Genomic DNA, 20,076 nt, shown 5'->3' with positions numbered 1-20,076 from the left:
AGTCTCAACGTCTCCATAAAAATAGAGCACCTGCTTCACGCAGGGACTGTAATTCCTCTCCTGGAATCCTACGCTCTTGTGAAGGTATTTTCATGTGTAGGTAGTTGTTCAGATTGATGTTTCTGGGACAGAATGGATACTAGAAATTTCTAAAACTGCTATCTTGCTGACATCATCCCTAATTAGTCTAAAGAGTTTATTGAAGTCTTTACAAATGGTTGCTATATAATTCTGTACATCAGAATATCAACATACTAAAATTTACTTGTGTTTGGAATTTGACCAAGATATTATAGCCTGTTGCTTACCAGCTCCCAACCACCCATCCTGTAAATCTAGAACACTTTCCCCTGTTGAAATGATCTTCATTTGTCAATAATTTTAAAAACATACTTGGGAAACTAGAGTGTAATTGTATATACAAAACAAGGGAAATAGAGATATAGATTCAGATAATGGATGATCAAGTAAATTAGACTGGAAGATTCTTTATAGATCATCTGGTACAACTTCCTCATTTTAGCTAGGAAGCAGAAAGAGGACCCCAAAATTTATTTTCTCAATGTCACGGATAGTAAGAGAACAGGGACCAAGTTCATGTTTTCTAATTCTGAACCTGAAAGGAGTATTAAAAATCATTTAATCTAAATGATTAATTTCTCAGATGAGGAAATAGAGTTCCTTTTTTTTTTTTTTTTGGTGTAGTTTGGCTTTTAAAATCCTAACCATACGATAATTTTGCAACATTTTACAGATATGGAACTGAGACACCGAGAGATTGCACAATTTATTCAAGGTCACGAAACTAATACATAACACTTGAATTCAGATCTACTTAATGCCATATAAATTTTACACTTAGGAACTGCTATCAGGGAAAGCTCCAAGAGTTTTCATAAAGCTTTCCTCCTGAGGTTTTCTGGGAGAAACTATAAAGAGTAGAAGTAAAGAAAGTTCTAAGCTTTGGATTAAAAGGGAGGAAAGGTGTTAGGGAACTCATTTACTCATATATTCATTTAAACACTTACTGGCCACTGATTATATCCAGACTTTGAGCTTAGCACAGGGATACAAAGATGAATAAAAACATGGTGTTTAATAGATGGTGGATTTGTTGAGAGGAGCTACACTATACATTAACAGAAGGGCTTCAATGGATAAGTAGACATTTTCTAATCATGCAAGAGGGAGAAAAGGCAGGACAAGCAAAAAGAACAGCATAAATAAATTCAAAGTCAGAAGGGAACGATGTATTTGGAAAACCACAAAATCATTTTTGAGGAACTATCAAAAAGTGAAGGAAATGGATGGAAACAAGATTTTGAAGCCCCTTGCATATTTCTAAGAAACTTGAATTTTATTCTGTAAGCCAAAGAGAATCAGTAAGTAACTGTAAGTAGGGGAAATGACAAGATAAGAGTTTTCACTTATAAAGGGTCATATTAAAAGCAGTAAATTGGGATGAGAGTCGACAGAAGACTAATGAATACTGGAACGACATGAGGTTCTGAACTAACACTTGTATTCACTCTAATGAGGAGAAGGTAGAATCATTCTAGACAGAATTTGGAGTCATGGGACTACTTGCAGTTATGGCGGCAGCCATGGCAAGGAGGTAGGGTGTGTCAAATTGGGAAGCTAGTCCCTGGAGTCCTGCTCAGGAGTGGGAGAAATACTCCTGCAGCTTGTTTGATGGGGCTCTGGAGCCTAAAAGCAGGGGTAGGAAGAGAAGTAATGAAAACTGGGTAAGAACTGAACTGACAGCCCCAGTAAAGGCAGAGACAAAAAACACTAAAATCCAAAGGCACCTAGGACGGAGCATTTCTTTTATACTGGCTCTGGTTGAAGGGCCAACTCTAGTATAATGCTAACAAATAGCAAAGCAGGTAACAAGGGCACTCGCGGCCTTCAGATGCTATTAGGAAGCGTTTAATCTTCTAATTTCTCACGTTTCTCAGGCTGTGATTTGGCTCACAAGGTCGTGCGGAATCAGGGTAGCACTTCAGCATCATGGGGGTTGGGGGAGAGATGCAGGGGACAAGGTTGGGGAACAAAAGTCAAGAGACAGAGTGCTCTATTGCAAAGGCAGGGACCAGTAAGTAGGAGACGTTGATCGTTTGCCTTAGTCTAGCGTCAGTAACTTCAAGAAGGACCTTGTCAGGAATAAGCAGTAAGTAAAAAGATTGTATGAACCTGCTTTTTGGTGCACATATGTTTAATTTGTCTTGTTTGGCCAGTGGGTGCATAAAACGTAAATGCATTAGGACAGTTTAAAGAGGTATAGGATAAAGAAAGAAAGAGAATCTAAGCCACTGGAAAACAAGACGACTCTCCAAGAAATAATCTGAGTAGTCTCTGCAATTAAAAACAATCACCTCTGTTTGCCCCTAAGGCTGATATGCTCTGGAGAAACAAGGATTAGAAACAAGCAAGAGGAGAAAGTTGCCAGTTAATTCTGGCATAAGTCATAACAACTGTTTTAAGATTATCTGTGGTGTGTGAAGAGTTTGCAGAAACACACCAAGTGCAGGAATGTTTCAGGTAAGGAAAGTGATTGGCCTTAATCCTCTTTATTTCCATTTAAAATAGGTATCTCTTGCTAAACTGAGCACACAAAAATACAGTCTTACACAATTCATAGCGCTTCCCATAGCACACACACACACACACACAAAGATAGCAGGAAGGGAAAAATGAAGGGGGGCGGGAATCAGAAGGGAGGATGAACCATGAGAGACTATGGACTCTGAGAAACAAACTGAGGGTTCTAGAGGGGAGGGGGTAGGGGTCAGCCTGGTGATGAGTATTAAGGAGGGCATGTATTGAATGGAGCACAGGATGTTATACACAAACAGTGGATCATGGAACACTACATCAAAAACTAATGATGTATGGTGACTAACATAACATAATAAAATTAAAAAAAAGAGTGGTATATTTAACAGTATTCCAAGTGTCTTAAATATTACATCGTGGAAAGTATTTTTTCCATATGTGACTTATGGAATCAAGTTTAATTTGTAGCCTTATCTTCTCCCCACTGCCCCCATCATCTGTGTCCCATCCCAACCCACAACACCTCTGCTATAGACTTATAACAAGTTCTAAAGCAAATTATAAGCATGTGGCACTTGTCAATGTTTCTAATCATTTTAAATCTACACATTACTAAAATATTGAATATTATTCAACCATGAATTTGAATCACTTACTAGATATTCTTTTAAGCAAAACTAGTCTATTATGTAAAAGAAAAAGAAAGATTATCCCATTTATTTTAGGAGGAATCTAGAATATCTAAGGACAAATTTGGCATATTTATTTTTAACCACATTAATTTAAGTTCAGCTTAGATCTATTAGAAATACTTTGATTTATAGTTAATTCTCAACTCCAATATTCTACAATCTCTGGTTAAGCTCTTTCCTTAGTACTAAGTGGAAAGACCCCCTAATTTCTCCACAAGAAACTTTCCCTAGGGAAATTAAGATTTCATTCCATTTACTTCACATCTGTCAATGGTATATTTTTTCATTTCTATAGCAAATTTGTTTTTATAGTATAAATGCAAAGAAATGAGTCAATTCCCTAAACAAGTGCACATTATAGTTATACAAAGATTGATCTCTTGCTGTTCTTACTGACCATCAAAATACTAGCAGAAAATAAATGAAATCTTATATTAAAATACTCCGTGCATTGACCATACCCTCGGGCTTAGGGAGAAAATTACAAAGAAACTCTATTAGAATCTTATCACCAAAGTAGTGGAAAGTGGATTTCATAGAAGTAGGTTTCATTACTGAAATAACAAAGAGTTTTGTCCTGAGAAAGAGAAAATTGCCCCTGATGTCCAGGACCTGTCCAGCTGCTACGTGGTAGGTCTTGTTGTCTCCGGACGCTGGCCTGGTACTCGCAGCCAGGCCTTGGTATCCGCTTGTCAAACATGAACAATTTCATAGAATATCGACACGGCCACTGTATGATCATGACGGGTCATGACAAAAACAAAATTCTCTGATTGTGTCTAAACATAGACCAATAATCGGGGTGCCTGGGGGGCTCAGTCGGTTAAGTGCCTCTATTTGGCTCAGGTCATGATCCCAGGGTCCTGGGATCCAGCCCTACATTGTGCTCCCTGCTCAGCAGGGAGTCTGCTTTTCCCTCGCCCTCTGCCCCTCCTCCCTGTTTATGTTCTCTCTCTGTCTCTCAAAAAATAAAATCTTTAAAAAAATAAACAGACCAATTATGAATACTAAGATAAGACACAACCCACTTTCCCAGATAATAAGGATCACTACTGCTTCTGTGTCAACTGCAGCCTCAGCCAGTCTCATCTTACTTCCTCCTAGATAAGATTTATTAGACACCCAGTTGCAAAATTACCCTGCTTCCCTACAACATCCAATTCAGAGCAAAGCTGTTTCCTTACCCTCTCCCCACGCCCCTGCCACCCAATCACCCCATCACAGTCCAAATTGTATAAGAGATTCTTTCCAATACCTTTCTGAGACATCCTTGGTTCCCTGTGGTACTTTGCCCTCTTTGCCATTAGTAATCAGCTCAACTTGTTCAACTGCAGGTGTCTTCCTGCTCGTCTTTGGCTAAAGAACATTGACAATTATAAAGTATCTCAAAAGCTTGGCTCTTCATGCCACTGTTATCAGGAGGCTCTGACATATTTGGTACCACAATCCCCCAGAATGTTGTAGAAAACCAAATGGAACTTTAAGGAAGGAAAATTAGAAGATGCCATAGTGATGAGGAACAAGAGAGATGATTATGGTCATGCAAAATGGCATTAAACAAAGATTTTGAGGTTAGAACAGCCATATCAAATGTAGAATAAAAGAATATGCCAAAAGAGGAACATAAGCCAGGGCTCGGGGAGGACAAGACACATCAAGAGCTGAAGGACATTGGAACACTGAAGAGCTTTATAGTCCTACTTCAAGAGAAGCTAGAGGAGTATGTTAAGTCTTTATTACCAAAATCCCACTAAGGGGAAGGAGTCTCAGCCACTACATGGACAATATTATACAATTCTAATATCTACAAAACATAGAAATAGCTATAATTAGAAAAATAATGACCCTCCCAGTAAAGGGCTATCACGATAATAGGTTGATTTTAAACAACTTCTTAAAAGGGATTAAGATAAAGTCTGTATTTAAAGGGATTACATTTTGATGGTAACCAGTAAGATGGGAAGTATAGGGTGTGGGCCGAGATTAAGAAAACAGTAAGAGCGATCATGTTGCTGGTGATGATGAAGCTAATTACTACAACAACGACGTAACAACAGATTTCTTTAAAAGCAGGCATTATGAGAACCAAGTTAAATATTTTTGGTTATTCACATGCACCCCAATTTTTTTTGAGAACTACTGTGCTAAATCTAGTCTGATTTAAACAGCTGTTAAAACTGAGCGGAGTGCTAAGAGATAATACTTCTCACTCTCTAGTTTCCAACACTCACTTGCTAGTCCCTGTTTTCCAAAAGAAGGAAGGACATCAGACTCTGAGTTTGGCTTGGCCATCATCGTGTTGTCCTTCCCTAATCTTGTCTTGCCCTTGACCCTTTGCCTCCATAGCAAGCACCTGCTGAGCAGTCATGCCTGCAACCTGAACCAAGCTCTGATCGGGATCCCTTTACCACCACATCACAGCCCAGGAGATAGGAAGATTCTTGCTCCAGTCTTTTTGCAGTTATTTTTACAGGTTCTGATACTGGATCAGTTTCCCTATCAAACTCCTCCTCATTCTTGAAAATTCCAGATTACTTTTGAGGCACTCTCCTATCATAATCTGAATCATTAACTTTGTTTTTCACTTAGACTTTTATTTCTCCAGTGACACTGGCAAATGTTTCTGTAGCCTTTGCAAGAATATAAAATAAATTCCTAAGGTATTCTTAGCCTGGACTTCTAATTGGGATAAAATGCGAGAATGAACAAAACAAAAAGCTGGTATTTCCCCTCAAGGAGCTCACAGCATGCCTAGGAAGATAAATTTGTAAATAGACAATTATGATACATTGTGACACCTACACCCAGGTTGGGAGAAGAACGGTGGATGGGGAAGGGTGATGAAGGACATTTTGGTGGAAGGAGTGTTATCTTACTTGAGAGTTATACGATACAGTTCCAGGTGAAGAAAGTGGGAGAGGATAAAGGGAGCAAAGACATTTCTCCCCACATACGTGTGTGTGTATGTACACACATAAGATCTTAACACACACTGACGTTGTGGCTGGATGGCTCTGTTAAGCCTCTGACTCTTGACTCCACTCAGGTCATGAGATCGAGCGCCTGCCCTGCCCCCCCCCAACCGCCATCTCCCGTTGGGTTCCACAGTCAGCAGAGATTCTCTCTCTGCCCCTTTACTCCATGCTCTCTAAAATAATAAATAAATCTAAAAAAAAAACATGCTGAGGAAATATGGCTATTTTGAGAAGGCTTCAGTACATGGTATGGACTTTGGAAAGAAAAGACAGGACGCTAGAGAGGCACAAATGACAACAAGAAGCCCTTGTAAAACCCACGCCAGACTGAGATGTGTGCCTGAATACCTAGAAATTCATTCTCTCAGGAATTTCTCTTGAAAGCAATTTAGAGCTACTCAAGGATGTTAGGGAAGGCATAAATAATAAAATTCAGGTTTAGGAAGATGGCTTTGGCACGATGTGGAGAATAGATTGGATAGCAAGCCAGAGGAAATCTTTTGAAATAACCCAGGCAGAAAATTATATGGTCTGAATTAAAGCAATGGCTGGGGAGGAAGCAGTTGAGAAAGATTTCAGAAATATTTAGTAGAGATGGGGAGATATTTAGAAGGTAGCAGGAATAGCTCAGCCTTGCTGAATAATTAGGTAGGTAGAGGCCAAAAAAAAAAAAAAAGAAAAAAAAAAAAAAAAAATCAAGAAAGAGTCCTACATTTCAGGCTCTAGAAACAAGATGAAAGAAAAGAATGGAGAGAAAATAAGAGGACTAGATATGGGCATAGGAAGAGGTTGGGTCTATGCCATTTTCACCAAACTAGCTGCAAGATCCTGGGCCAGGTTCTTAATCTCTGTTTACTCATTCTTAAAATGAGGATAACACTACCCATGTCTAAATTATTGTGAGAAATAACAAGAGTTAATCCTTCTAAGCACTTATCACGTAGAAGGCACTTGTGTAAGTATCTTATGTGCAGTAACTTGCTGACTTTGAGCAATCGATTATCCCCATATGATGGATGAAGCACAGAGAGGTTTACCAACTTAGCCAGGGTCACAGAGCTGGGAAGTGACAGACCCAAATTTCAAACCTTTTCAGTCTGACTACAGAGAGGGTATTTCTGCCAATGGTTTACAATGCCTCTCGTCAAATACTAATCACTTTACATCATTATTATCCAAGTGGTTATAGTTTGTGGTTTCACTGGCAGGATATAATTACTTATTTAACCTATTCATTTGTTTAAAAGGTGTTGTGGGGGGTGGGAGGGATGGGGTGGCTGGGTGATAGACATTGGGGAGGGTATGTGCTATGGTGAGCGCTGTGAATTGTGTAAGACTGATGAATCACAGACCTGTACCCCTGAAACAAATAATACATTATATGTTAAAAAAAAAAAAAAAGATAGTAGGAAGGGAAAAATGAAGGGGGGGGAAATCGGAAGGGGAGACGAACCATGAGAGACTATGGACTCTGAGAAACAAACTGAGGGTTTTAGAGGGGAGGGGGGTGGGGGGATGGGTTAGCCCGGTGATGGGTATTAAAGAGGGCACGTTCTGCATGGAGTAGTGGGTGTTATACGCAAACAATGAATCATGGAACACTACATCAAAAACTAATGATGTATGGTGACTAACATAACATGATAAATTTAAAAAAAATGTTTGCAGAGTCTATGTATGTACATACATTTTACTCAATACTAGGATCTAGCCATAAGTGACACACTTATCTTGGGACTGCTTTCAGTTTAATTTTGAACATAAAATGTACATCATGAAACAGAAGACAAAAATATGGTTTTAAAGGGGTCAGATACTATCAACATAAGATGCAAAGCGTCCACATCGAGACCTTGACCGGCAGGCACTGGGGTCATAAGATAGATATTTGGGTGCTCTTGAACATGTAGATTATTGGTGAAATGAAAAAACTGATAAGGTCACTTAGTAAGTGTCGATGGGGAAGGGGGCCCTAAAAAAACTGAAGATTCACAAGGAAACAGGGGACCATCACTTCAACGTCTATTAGGCAATGTCATAAAAAGCTCCTTTAACGTCTATGGGCTCAGAGTCCTCACTTGTAAAAATCAGTGGACCTTGGTTTAAGAGTATGCTAAGAACTCTTCCCACTTCTAATGTTTGCAGCTTTTGCTGTGAACCGTTGTGAACTTTGGGAGGCTGCCGAACGTCATCTTCTAGCTTTAAACCTCAGAAAAAAGCCAAGCTTCATAGCTGGCGCTCTGCCATGGTAAATAATTAGTAAGTCGTTTTCTTTTCACAAAAGACCATTCAGTGAGTTTCAGTTGCTTTTATTTACTCTACAGAATTTCAGCTTCAGAAATGTTCTTGCAGTTACTATGTACAGAAGTTCTGCATGGGAGATTTGAGAGAAAAGCAAAATGGCATCTCTATTACTTAAGAGGAATATTAATGGGGTAGAGAAGATAATGGGCATAATCACAGTAAGCTTCCTGAAGTTTGCCTCTTAGTACCAGGATTTACCTTTTTCCTTGCCTAATCCACCCCCCTTTTTTTTTTCCTGACTTCATCGGGTAAAACATAAAACGTCACTGAATTATCGTAATAGGAGTGCAGGATAAGGGTGCAATACAGAGGTTTGGAAAACTGAAGGAAGAAACTTTGCAAGACACTCTCAATGGGGTCACGGAGGAACCCTGACCAGGGAACTGAGGAAGACAACAGATGACAACCACGCCTCTACCACCAGGGGGCCATTCCTCCCGCCCCCGGGGCGGATTCTGGGGTTCTGTGTGACCAGGCTAGCAAACAACAGCTACTCTACTTGCTGTGGTTTCCCATGAAGCGTGTGGGAAGTGGAGAAACCATGATCTATGCCTGGGGACGGCTTAGGAATGGGGCGCCTGGGTGGCTCAGGGGCTCCGTGTGATGTTTGCGGAAAGAATGGACACGCCTGACTGCCCCACGAATTCCTTGTGGGGAAGAGGAAAGCATAACTGAGAGAAATGGGTGGGATTGGAAACAGAAGAGGACCCTAAAGGGGCAAACGCGAGGCTCATCCACGCCAGCCCATAAACATAGCCAGTTAAGAAAGGCTCATTGTTGGGGCACCTGGGTGGCTCAGTCGTTAAGCGTCTGCCTTCGGCTCAGGTCATGATCCCAGGGTCCTGAGATCGAGCCCCGCATTGGGCTCCCTGCTCCGCGAGGAGCCTGCTTCTCCCTCTCCCACTCCCCCTGCTTGTGTTCCCTCTCTCTCTCTGTGTGTCTCTCTCTGCCAAATAAACAAAATCTTAAAAAAAAAAAAATCTTGAAGATTACCATTGGACCCTGAGTAGAACAGAACTAGGAGTTTTTCTCCAGCTTTATCCAAAACTTGGCACATTTAGTAAAGACATCTCAGGGACTGAATGCAGAAGCAAGCACATCTAAGCTTTGCATGCAGACCGGGGTGGGGGGATGACTAAGAAATCAGTGGTATTTGGTGAAATAAATGAGCTTCATGGACTTGACCCACGGAAGATCATCAGTGTGAGTTTACACACTTAGTGTTATGTGAATTACAGAATATTTGTGTATTACGTTTTATAATTAAATTTTTAATAGATGATCTATCCTTTATGACAAAATAACAAAAACAAACCCCTGGGCATGCTGGGAAGGGCAGGATGGTGCTTGTCGTGGTAACGTGCCACGAAACTGCCTACCTGAGGATGTCGCACACAAAACACTGCACAGATCTATCACTTTATGGTAGAGATTTGTACTAAGTTGGATATTTTTTTAAAGAGCACTAAGCCTAAGAGATGCATTTAAATGTTTAAATGATTAAAACTTCTGAAAATTTTAGTCAGAGTGCTTAGTGGAAGGTGAACATTTTGGGTTAGGAAAGATTTAGACATAATACTTTTAAATAAATGAGTAAAATCTAGCTATTGAGTGCTTACTATGTGTCAGACACTGGGCAGTGCTGATGCTCAGTTACAAATGACCCCTGCCTCCATAGAGTCGACAGCCCAGCCAAAGGGCCAACTCTGAGGGCACAGTGAAAGTCTTATCTCCCTTCATTGTATTTATCACCACTTGAGTCCTCCTGCCCTGTCATTGCCCCTCCATGTGTCTGCTGAGATCTAACTTTTGACCAAGCGGCTCTGAAAAGGAGGCAGCTCCTAGAAACTAGAAGTTTCCATAGAAACTAGACGTCTTTCCCTTCCCCTCCAAGAGACAGAGCTAAGATTTAGAGGAGTGTTGGTTCTCCATTTCAGATGAAACAGTTCAACCAAAAGTAACCCTAAGGAGCTATTAAACCCGAGGCTGAGAGTGCGCACTCAGTTATGTGATCATATTCCGGAGGGGTTTCCATGTGCTTTTTGTTAGTTACTTAGCATTTTAAGAATGCAATGCTCATTTGTAGGGGCAATGGCAAGAAGTTAAGAGCGGTCAAAGGAAGCAACTCTGCCCAGTATCTTCTTTCTAGTTCTGTCAATTTAACAGTCACCCGTCCAGCCTATCTTCTTCAGGAGATGGATGGTTCATTAAGGGGTCTGTTTGTGTGCATGGTGGGGAAAGTGTCCACGAGATCATCCTACATCTTTATCATTTACTAAGTTAACAGGTTTTTTTTTAAACTTTCATCAAAAGGTTTCATTCCATATAAACAAGATTTAGAACAAGCACCTCGGCGGGGGGGGGGGGGGTTGCGGAGACACAAGCACCTGAAAAAAAGATCCTGGATCCTTAGAAACGTCCAGCACAATATTGTTAATCATGTTCTCTAGAGCCTTCAACAGTGTCTGACACATAGTAAACGCTCATATGTATATTTTAACGAATGCATCAATGAATAAGTGACTCAGAGTAGTTGATTACATCGGGTTTGCTGTTTTAGGGTTCACTCTTAAAGTAAGAATACTTGTTGAAAAGATCCCTCTCACTTACTGCAAATTTATGCCTGCTCTAAGAAGATACTGTGTTTAGGGTCCATGCTATGGAAACACTGTCCTGAATAAATTAACTTTTATTACTTCATTTCTAAAACTTCCTAGATTGAGATGGAAGAAGGACACTTTACAATGGCATCTGTTACATTTCAAATAGAGTAATAATGAAATTCCAGAATGGACAAGATGAGGCTGCACATGAATTTTGTTTAGACTGTGCTCTTAACTTTTTAAAACTACGACGTGACTACTAATATCCTTTTTGATTTCCTAAAAATTAAAGTGGGAGGAATAGAGCATTTATATTTGGAAGACTTAATGAGAAAAACAACATTAAGAGATGAAACTAATTTTGTTTTAAAACACAGTTCTTATTCCACTTTTAAACTTCACGAGCAGTGAACGAAGAACAATGCTTTTCTATTTGGGGACACTCTGGACTCCTTAATGAATGTAGCCAGGCTGTTTGCTATGCCCCTCAATAATGCCTGCCAATTTTCTGTCATTTCCTCTTTCAGATGATAGTGTTTGTGTGACAAAGGTCTCCAAGTATATTTCAAAACATTTTAAACAATTTAACAATGTACCACCAACACCTTCTTTAAAGTGTTACTCAATTTCCGCACAGTTAAATTCGTCAGAAGACACGAAACAGAATCCACCTTACCAACCTTCATAAAGAAATGGCTATAAAGTTCACTGGGAAGCCAGTGGTATACTCACTGCCTTTTGTAAAAGAAAAAGAAATATTAGTGGCTTAGTCAATTTCTGCACTTTGCTACAATACAAATAGTAAGATATAAATCTATGTTTCCTTTTATATTATCTGTGCACTTATGCTAGTTTAAGTCTGTTTCCTTTTTCCTGACAAACAGTTCATTGTTTATGATGGAGAGAATCACTCAACCCAGAATTTAAGATTCCAGGAACCCGAAGAAAACACAGGGTCACTTCACCTGCAGTCACCTCCCCCTTCCTCACTTGAGACCCCTTCTTTTAGGCTGCGGGAAAGTGGTGATACACTTTGCAGTTTCATCCAAAGAGCAATCAAAAACATAAACGACGGACCAATAAAAGACATTCCCTTGTCATTCATTTTAAAGCATTTCTTTTGAATTTCAGAATTCTATGAAGCTTTGTTTATAAATACTAAGAATATTAAATTCCTTAACGAGTAATCTTAATTAGCCATTTGTGCTAAAAGCAAAATTAGCCAGTCACATTATCATCAGTAGATTATTATGTATATCTTCACTCTAAGAAAAACATATTCGTCCATTTAACTGACCTACTCTGCAGTATCATACGGTCTTTACCACTGATTTGTTAGCCACATTAAAGCCACCCCCCCACCTTTTATTTTCCTCCAGCTTTTGCCTGACAGTGATTCTTCTGAGTTCAAGAGCTTACCTTTACCCAGGTGAAAATTGTTTTATTATCCTCAAGTGTTTGCTTTCTTTCTCAAACTCTCAGAACGGTTAGCTGCAAAGTTGTCATTGTCCTTTACTAAAGGATCAGATTCCAAATAATTAGTGTTTGCGCTGTACATCATTTGAAAATATTTCTCCTTTCTTTGTCAGGATTACAGGTGTCTCATGTATTGCCCTACAAATCCCACTTTCATTATTTAGTCAGGTGTACCTGAGAACAAGACAGGTTGCCTATTTCTCTTCATCTGATCCACGTCCCACCTGCGTTGCGAGTTCTCGCTCAGGGAGTGAACAAGAAGTTAACACTTTTGTAAGCGTCAGACCAAAATGCTCTCCCCAGAATTCAGCACAGCTCCAAGCAACCATTTCTCCAAAGAATAAAAGGAAATGATCTTCTTTAAAGGTAAAGAATTCTACCCAATTCCTTTTGAGACTTTATAAAATAGCATGGGGTGTCAGAAGGGACTGTTTTTAAATCAGCATCTGGTTTTGTCTGTAAGCTAAGTATGTCTTTAAGTTTCCTTTCTGCATAAGTCACTCTATCATTCTCTGCAGTATTCTCTGATCTTATACAGACATACTATGAAACAACCCATGTAACAAAGTTCTGCTATGTGACAAAACCCCCTCCCTCCAAAATAAGATATCTGGTGCCCACAGTCAGTACAATTTGTATGATCACCAGTGATCTGTAAGTATATATATGGAAAGTTTTTTTCTTTTTTTCCTTCTAAGAGTCGGCTTATTAAGAGGATTGGATCTTTTAAATTATTTCTTAAGTATACTTGTTAGTCTTGACAGTGTGTCAAAAAACATTTTCAGAGTCCCATGAACAAAGGTCATTCAACCTCTAGTCTCATTTAAAAAAATAAAAGTTTTTCCAATTTGGCAGAGAAAATTTTAATTGGCCAGATTTTTAGAGTGTCCTTTTCACAAGAATAGTATTTTTTAAAGCCTAGAAGAAGGTAAACAGAAATTAAAATAACTCAGACTAGATTGGGACAAGCCATATCAACTTAGAGAATCTAAAGGAATAAGATTTCCAGTAAAATTATCATTTTTGAAATAATTTACGTTTTCTGATACTTTCCAAGTCAAAGTCCTGAAAATGTGCAAATGGAAATATCACAGGATGAATTTGGAGACTAGTGGAAATGTTACAATTAAGTGTCATTTAGTGTATTTAGTTGAAAGCTTGCAAATGTTAAAAGCATCCTAGACTAAATTATCACAGCAGATATGATCTTCTAAAAAGTTAAAAATAATAGTTATTAATATTTACTAGATGATAGCCCATCCACAACGAAGACACTTATAGCCACACCCCTAAGTAAAAATAATTTTGCTCACCAGCTTCTGGAGGCGCTTGCTTGCATAGATGTAGGATCAGAAGTCTGGCTTCAGAGACACTGTTGTAGGAGGAGACGCAGAAAATAAACACATGATTTCCACAGCACAGCAGCTGAGGACTCAAAAATGAGGCACAGGGTCTTGACCATTCATCTGTCTTTAAGGTTATCCTGACATCTGAAAGCCATTGACATCCTGAGCCTTCCAGCACTTTAGGCGCATGCCTAACATGAGATAAATATAGATCCCTGACACCTGAGCCAGATGGAATGAAAGTTAACTTGAAAAATCTCATTCATTTTGTGCTTCAGTTGAGGAAAATAAAACCTTTAATCCCTTTCCTATTAAAACCTTTTATGCCCCTTAAAAAAATAGTTTCTGTGCTTATGAAACATGAGAAATCAAATAATCATTAGTAATCAATTTGCTTCTCTCCAGATTTACCATTTGTTATGATAAAGTCTCCTTTCTCATTGAAGTATAAAACATAATAGTGAATATTAAGAATTATTTACTCAACTTTTTTTTAAGTAACTTTTGCAGGTCAGTCTGTAAATGTGAATATCTATTTGGTAAACTTTCTGGTATCTTTTCTAAGGTGGAGGGGTAATTTGGTCCCTTTTTGTTTGTCTCAGTGAGAGAGACAGCCTCATGCATTGCCACGTGCTTTGGTTTAAGTTAATCTTTTGGTAGAGTTGTATAATGTAGCGGATTTAAATTGAATTTTGCTTAGTACTATTTGTAAACATATAAATAAGGTTACCTTTGGCCTGAGAAGCTATGATTAAAGTTATTACTCTGAAGATATGATGGCAAAATTTCTAACAATAAATCGCTTTCTAGGATTCATAATTTAAGAATCTCTAATTTTATATTAGAACAAAGGGAGCAGGGGAACTAGAAAAGTCACATTGCTCCTCTTAGATTTTGAGGTACTAAATATTTTCAGTCAATAGTATGTTTTACTGAATGGCATTAGAGAAAAATAATGGATTTTGGGTTACCACTCTCTAAATGATGCAGGCCTGTAACTAGTAGCACCCATCATCCAGAAAGGAGAGTGATTCTTTTTTCCAATGACTGAAACCAGTATTTTTGTATTTTAATAATAAGTCCCATGTATTGAGCACTCTCTGTGTTCTTGGCACTTTGCTAAGTAGATATCATATAATCTCATTCTCTTTTCCCATTCCAAAAAAATCCTTTAAAATCAAGTTAATATTTTTAGGTCCCATTTGCAGAAAAGAAACCTAGAACTTAAAAGGGTAAATACTGACAGTGGACATATGGCTAATAAGTGACTCATAGGAGAGTCTAACTCATATAATTTTGACTTGAAAGTATGTTTCTTTCCCATCAGGCAATACAGTTACAGGTTAAAAATGAGTTTCTTCCATGCTTTATCTGTATCAGATTAGCCAACCTATGAGCAATACCCAGGCTTCTTTAATTTTTTTATTTTAAAACAAAGTTAGAGAAAGTACAGAAACGGTCCCTGTGGAGTATTGCTATGACACCAGGAAATTCCCAGAAGCATTATGTCCCCAGCACAAGGAAAATATAGCTCTGGAAGGCACAATTCTAGCCAAAGATCTTTCTCATCTCCTGCATTTATGTTTTTCAGCTTGTCTTCATGAATTTGTCTAAGCAGAGTTTGACCTGCCAGAGCCTGATGGCCCCTTCTCAGCCATAACGTCATGTCTGGCAGGTGGAGATTGGGCGACAGCATAGAGGAGGGATAGCCACAGGGCAGAGAATCAGCCAGTGAGGTTAGCGAACAAATACCCGGGAGATTTTGCATGAGAAGAGGGGTGGGGGGTGTCCCCTGTTCGACCATAGAAGGTCAATGTCACCCTGTTTATTCAAAAAAATTATTTTTCTGTGTGTAAAATGTCTATTATTTGAACTTATTAATAAAATATTTCATCAAAGAACTGAAAAGACAAAAAAATCCAGTGAACTCAGGATCACACATATTTTCTATGAATCACAATGAATATCACAGGATGTCTCCAACACTCTAAGCACCACTATCTTTGAATATGGATTATGTCCTATAAATAAGAATAGGAAACCCTGAAATTCCTTTCCATGAATTACCTATGCATTGTCATTAACTTGTTCACTCCCTGCTGGGCACCAATTTATGAGCAGTGGGTGGTGAGAGGAAAGACTAGTGGTAGATTGAGTTAAAAAAAAGAAAAAAGACTACAGGGGCACTTGGCTGGCTCAGTGGGTAGAGCATGCGACTCTTAATCTCAGGGTCATGAGTTCAAGCCCTACATTGGGTCTGGAGCCTACTTAAAATAAAAATTAAAAAAAGAAGACTATAACTGGGATAATGAATAAGAACAAGACCTCTGACCCCCTTCATCCAGAGAATCATCAGAAACTTTCTTCAACTATCTTTAAAATTAAACATTTCATCACAGAATGTCAGTTAAACCCAGGACTTCTCCCAACCCCCACAAATCAGTCATCTTTCAAGTGCTGATGAGCCTAAATTTTTGAACCAGACAAAACCAAAACATCCGTGTTTTCCTGCACACTGAATGGCAGAACTTTAAGGCATTCAAGTTGAACCAATAATCCTGCTGTACATAGCAGTTCTCACCAGCTGTCGATAGACTCTTCCTCACAAGGTGCTATTATGGAATTTCCCATTTCGTTGTAAAAATCTTTTCTCAAAATAAGCAGTTCATCTGTACATATGCAAAACACCATCAGTACAGTGGCATTAAGAGGACTCGTATTTTCTGTCCTTCCCAACACCTCCCAGTCCTGTGTCTCTGATGTCCCCGGGGTGCCATTCTTCTTCCAGATACCTTTCTTCTTCAGCCAGCCAGTCTCTCCCAGTGGCCTTCATCAGGTATTGGTAACAGAAGGGACTTCATGCTTAAGCATGCCATGATGAATGCATTTAGGACTTTTAAACTGATAATATGCCTTAAAAAATTCTCTTCAGAGAAATTCAAATTTTAAATCAAAGATTTGTCCCTCATTTTATATTTCTGTCCATTGTGTAAGAGTTAACAGTAAAGTGTTTTTGAATCCTTGGCTCTGCAACATAATAGGGAAGGAATAGTTTGTAGCCTTGTTGGGAAATTTTGGCATACACCCCTGTACACACTTGAAAACAATGAGAATATTCACAAAGATACTTCAACACATTAACCTTGCTACCTTGTTTTTAGGAAAAACGTATTTGGAAAACGCCCTTGGATTATTATCATCTTGCTTAAAGGGTATATTCAGGGTCTGAAAGACATTTTTGGGCTTATTTGTAACAGATTCTATTAGTAGACTCCTCTTTACCAGGGTTTTCTATTTGTTTGGCTGTTGGTTGTTTGCATGGAATAAATAATTTCACTCAAAGACCTTCATAAGGAGCATTTTCTCCAGGAGAGCTCCGATAAAGGCTTACTAGTAATCTCTTAACTTGCTCTCCTCAAATCTATACATGTGTGAAATGCCTTTAGTCTGAACATCAGCTTCAGGTAAAGTTTTTCTTACCACTTATTCTCAAAACTGACTCTAGGAGAGAATTCTAGCTCTATGTTTGTTATTCAAAAGTAACGAGGAAACATGGAACTCTATACTATTAAAAAAATCTAACAGAGTAGTTCTCTTTGCTTTTTTTTTAGTCTTTGAAGCCTCAAATTATTGCTAAATTTCCTATCCTTATGTTTATCTCCCTTCCAATGTCATCTTCATTAGTCATAAAAGCTTTACCAAGAATTTGCATGAAATATTATAGCCCCAAAGCAGCATTTTGAGTTGGATGGGTGGTCATTTAATCATTTATTAATTGAACAGCAAGATGCATTGAAATTCTGTTTCTGTGTACAGGATTGTGCTACTACTCCTTTGGGGAAAAATGCTTAATTAAGAGCCAGAGTTTGTGTTCTCAAGTATCTTATTGTTTAGTGAAGGAAGACAAGCACCATTTAACAAATCATAATGTGTTACAATAAACTGAGGTAAGTAATGAAAGAACATGTCATTGTGGTAAGCTAAGCTGAATGGTCAGAGAGGTTTCTCTAATATACATATATATGTATATATGTTATATGTGTGTATGTGATCATATATGTATGTGTGCATATAAATTGTAAGCATTTGTTTATATATGTACATGTGTGTGGGTATGGATATATATCCATACATAGCTATATATCTATATAAATACACATTATATAAGGAAGCCTATATATATATGTAGGGAAGCCTCTCTGAACTTTCAGCTTAGCTTATCACAGTGTAACATTCCTTTTCAATTTATTCCAGTTTATCTCAGTTTATGACTATATATTATGATTTCTTAAATAATGCCTGGCTCTCTTCACAAAACAATAAGATACTTGGGAGCACAAACTTTGGCTTTTTATTTACCACTGATTTACAGACACACACTAATATCTAAGAGTGAATAGGATTTTTTTTTTTTAAGATTTTATTTACTTATTTCACAGAGAGAGAGAGAGATGGCGAGAGAGGGAACACAAGCAGGGGGAGTGGGAGAGGGAGAAGCAGGCTTCCCGCTGAGCAGGGAGCCCGATGCGGGGCTCCATCCCAGGACCCTGGGACCATGACCTGAGCCAACGGCAGACGCTTAACGACTGAGCCACCCAGGCGCCCCTAAGAGTGAGTAGGTTTTAAGTGGCAGAGAATTCAGAAAGCATTCAAAGGTAAGAAGCCAGCAACTGTAAGCAGTCTGCCATGGACAGGAAGGAGCGCAGACGATTCAAGTCACAAAGCAGGGAGCAGAAGCCCAACATGGTTGGACAAGAGGTTAGGGAGGAGTAATGAGAGATGATGCAGAAGAATTATGCATAGGGAAGAGCCAGACATCATAAATACTTACAGGGATTTATCCTAAGAACAGTGGGGAGCCTTTGAAAATTGTAATCCAGAGAGATACATGATCGAATCTGAATTACACTGGAAAAACAAACTCTGATAGCAGCATGGCTGCTGGGATTGAAGAGAGGTGAGAATGGAAGGATGGGTGTGGGAAAAGTAAGGCAGTAAGGCAGCTATTACTAACTTGAATGGTAGCTTGACCTAAAATGGATATAGGAAAAATGGGGGGGGGAGAAAAACATATGGATTTAAAAAAAATATATTTAGAAGATAAAATCAACAGATTTTGGTGGTGGTGGTGGTTGTGGTGTATGAGGAAAAGGGAAGACGAAGAATTAACTGAGGAAGTCTTTAAACTGAAGGTATTCCAGAAATCCTTCTAAGACGCTAACATGCACACTACTGTTCAGATAACAGGAGAGGAGACATCTAGCTCAGTGATTGGCACAGAGCTGATGCTGAAACATTTCTTGAATGACAGATTGTATAAACGAGTGAGTGAGTGAGTGGAATTAAGTACTTGTGAACAGGAGTGAACAGTTATATTGTGACACGTATCTTTGTTTGTTTAGGTTATCACAGGCAGTTTTCTCAAAGCTACCCCAAGGGAAGTCATAACACACCAAGTGATACCTCAGAGACCAGAAGGTCAGGGGGATTGTCAGTTCTCACAGAAGTATCAAGAAAGCCTGAAAGACCCCAGTGCTCAAAGGAAAGAAATTTAGTGACTAGGAGAAATTGTGCAAGACTCTTGCACACATGTGGCTATGTGTATAGAGCTTGTAATCTAATGGAAACTTGGGTCCCTCTGGACCAAGAGCAAATAATATCCACAGAACATAAAGTCCTCCTTCCAGCACAACAAAACAATAGGCCGGTAGCCAATTATGGTAGCAGCCAAGCAGATGTCCCACTGGTTTTTAAAACCAGGCACAGAACCCTTGGTTTGTTACAATTATTACTTCCACGCTGTAGCACTTTCTGGGTATAATATTTTGTTTTGATGTTATCACGTACTAATCAGCTAAGCATCAGGCAATTCTTAGTACTTGGTGAGTGATTGTGCAAAGCAGTGTCTAGTGCACCGTAGCTCTCTCCTCTTTTCTTTAAGAGAAATGGGAAGATTAAGTAGGACAGTCCTGAGGTCAATTAGAAGGCACTAACAAAGCTCTAGAATTAAGACCTCCAGTCTTTAGATCATAATTTGCAATGATTCCTTTTTTTCTGCATAATTTATTTTTTATGTAAAGATCAGACACCCATTTTCTTGGCTTTTCTTTTCCCATCCATGTTT

General features: G+C 38.8%; 1 protein-coding gene across 1 annotated transcript in view; it reads right to left on the bottom strand.

The window, feature by feature from the left end:
* CD36 (CD36 molecule (CD36 blood group)) overlaps positions 1-14,057 on the bottom strand; it is a 76,758-nt gene extending 62,701 nt beyond the window's left edge. Inside the window, exon 1 of the mRNA XM_073898716.1 lies at positions 13,920-14,057. The gene's annotated coding sequence lies outside the window, so the exon portion shown is untranslated. The remainder of the gene's footprint in view (positions 1-13,919) is intronic.
* Positions 14,058-20,076: the final 6,019 nt, after the last annotated feature.

The sequence above is a fragment of the Callorhinus ursinus genome, unplaced genomic scaffold (genome assembly GCF_003265705.2).
Source record: "Callorhinus ursinus isolate GAN/ISIS: 27379988/994484 unplaced genomic scaffold, GSC_fseal_2.0 scaffold12, whole genome shotgun sequence".
Taxonomy (NCBI): domain Eukaryota; kingdom Metazoa; phylum Chordata; class Mammalia; order Carnivora; family Otariidae; genus Callorhinus; species Callorhinus ursinus.
Note: the sequence above shows the minus strand (reverse complement) of the source record. Positions and strands in the feature narration are given on the sequence as shown.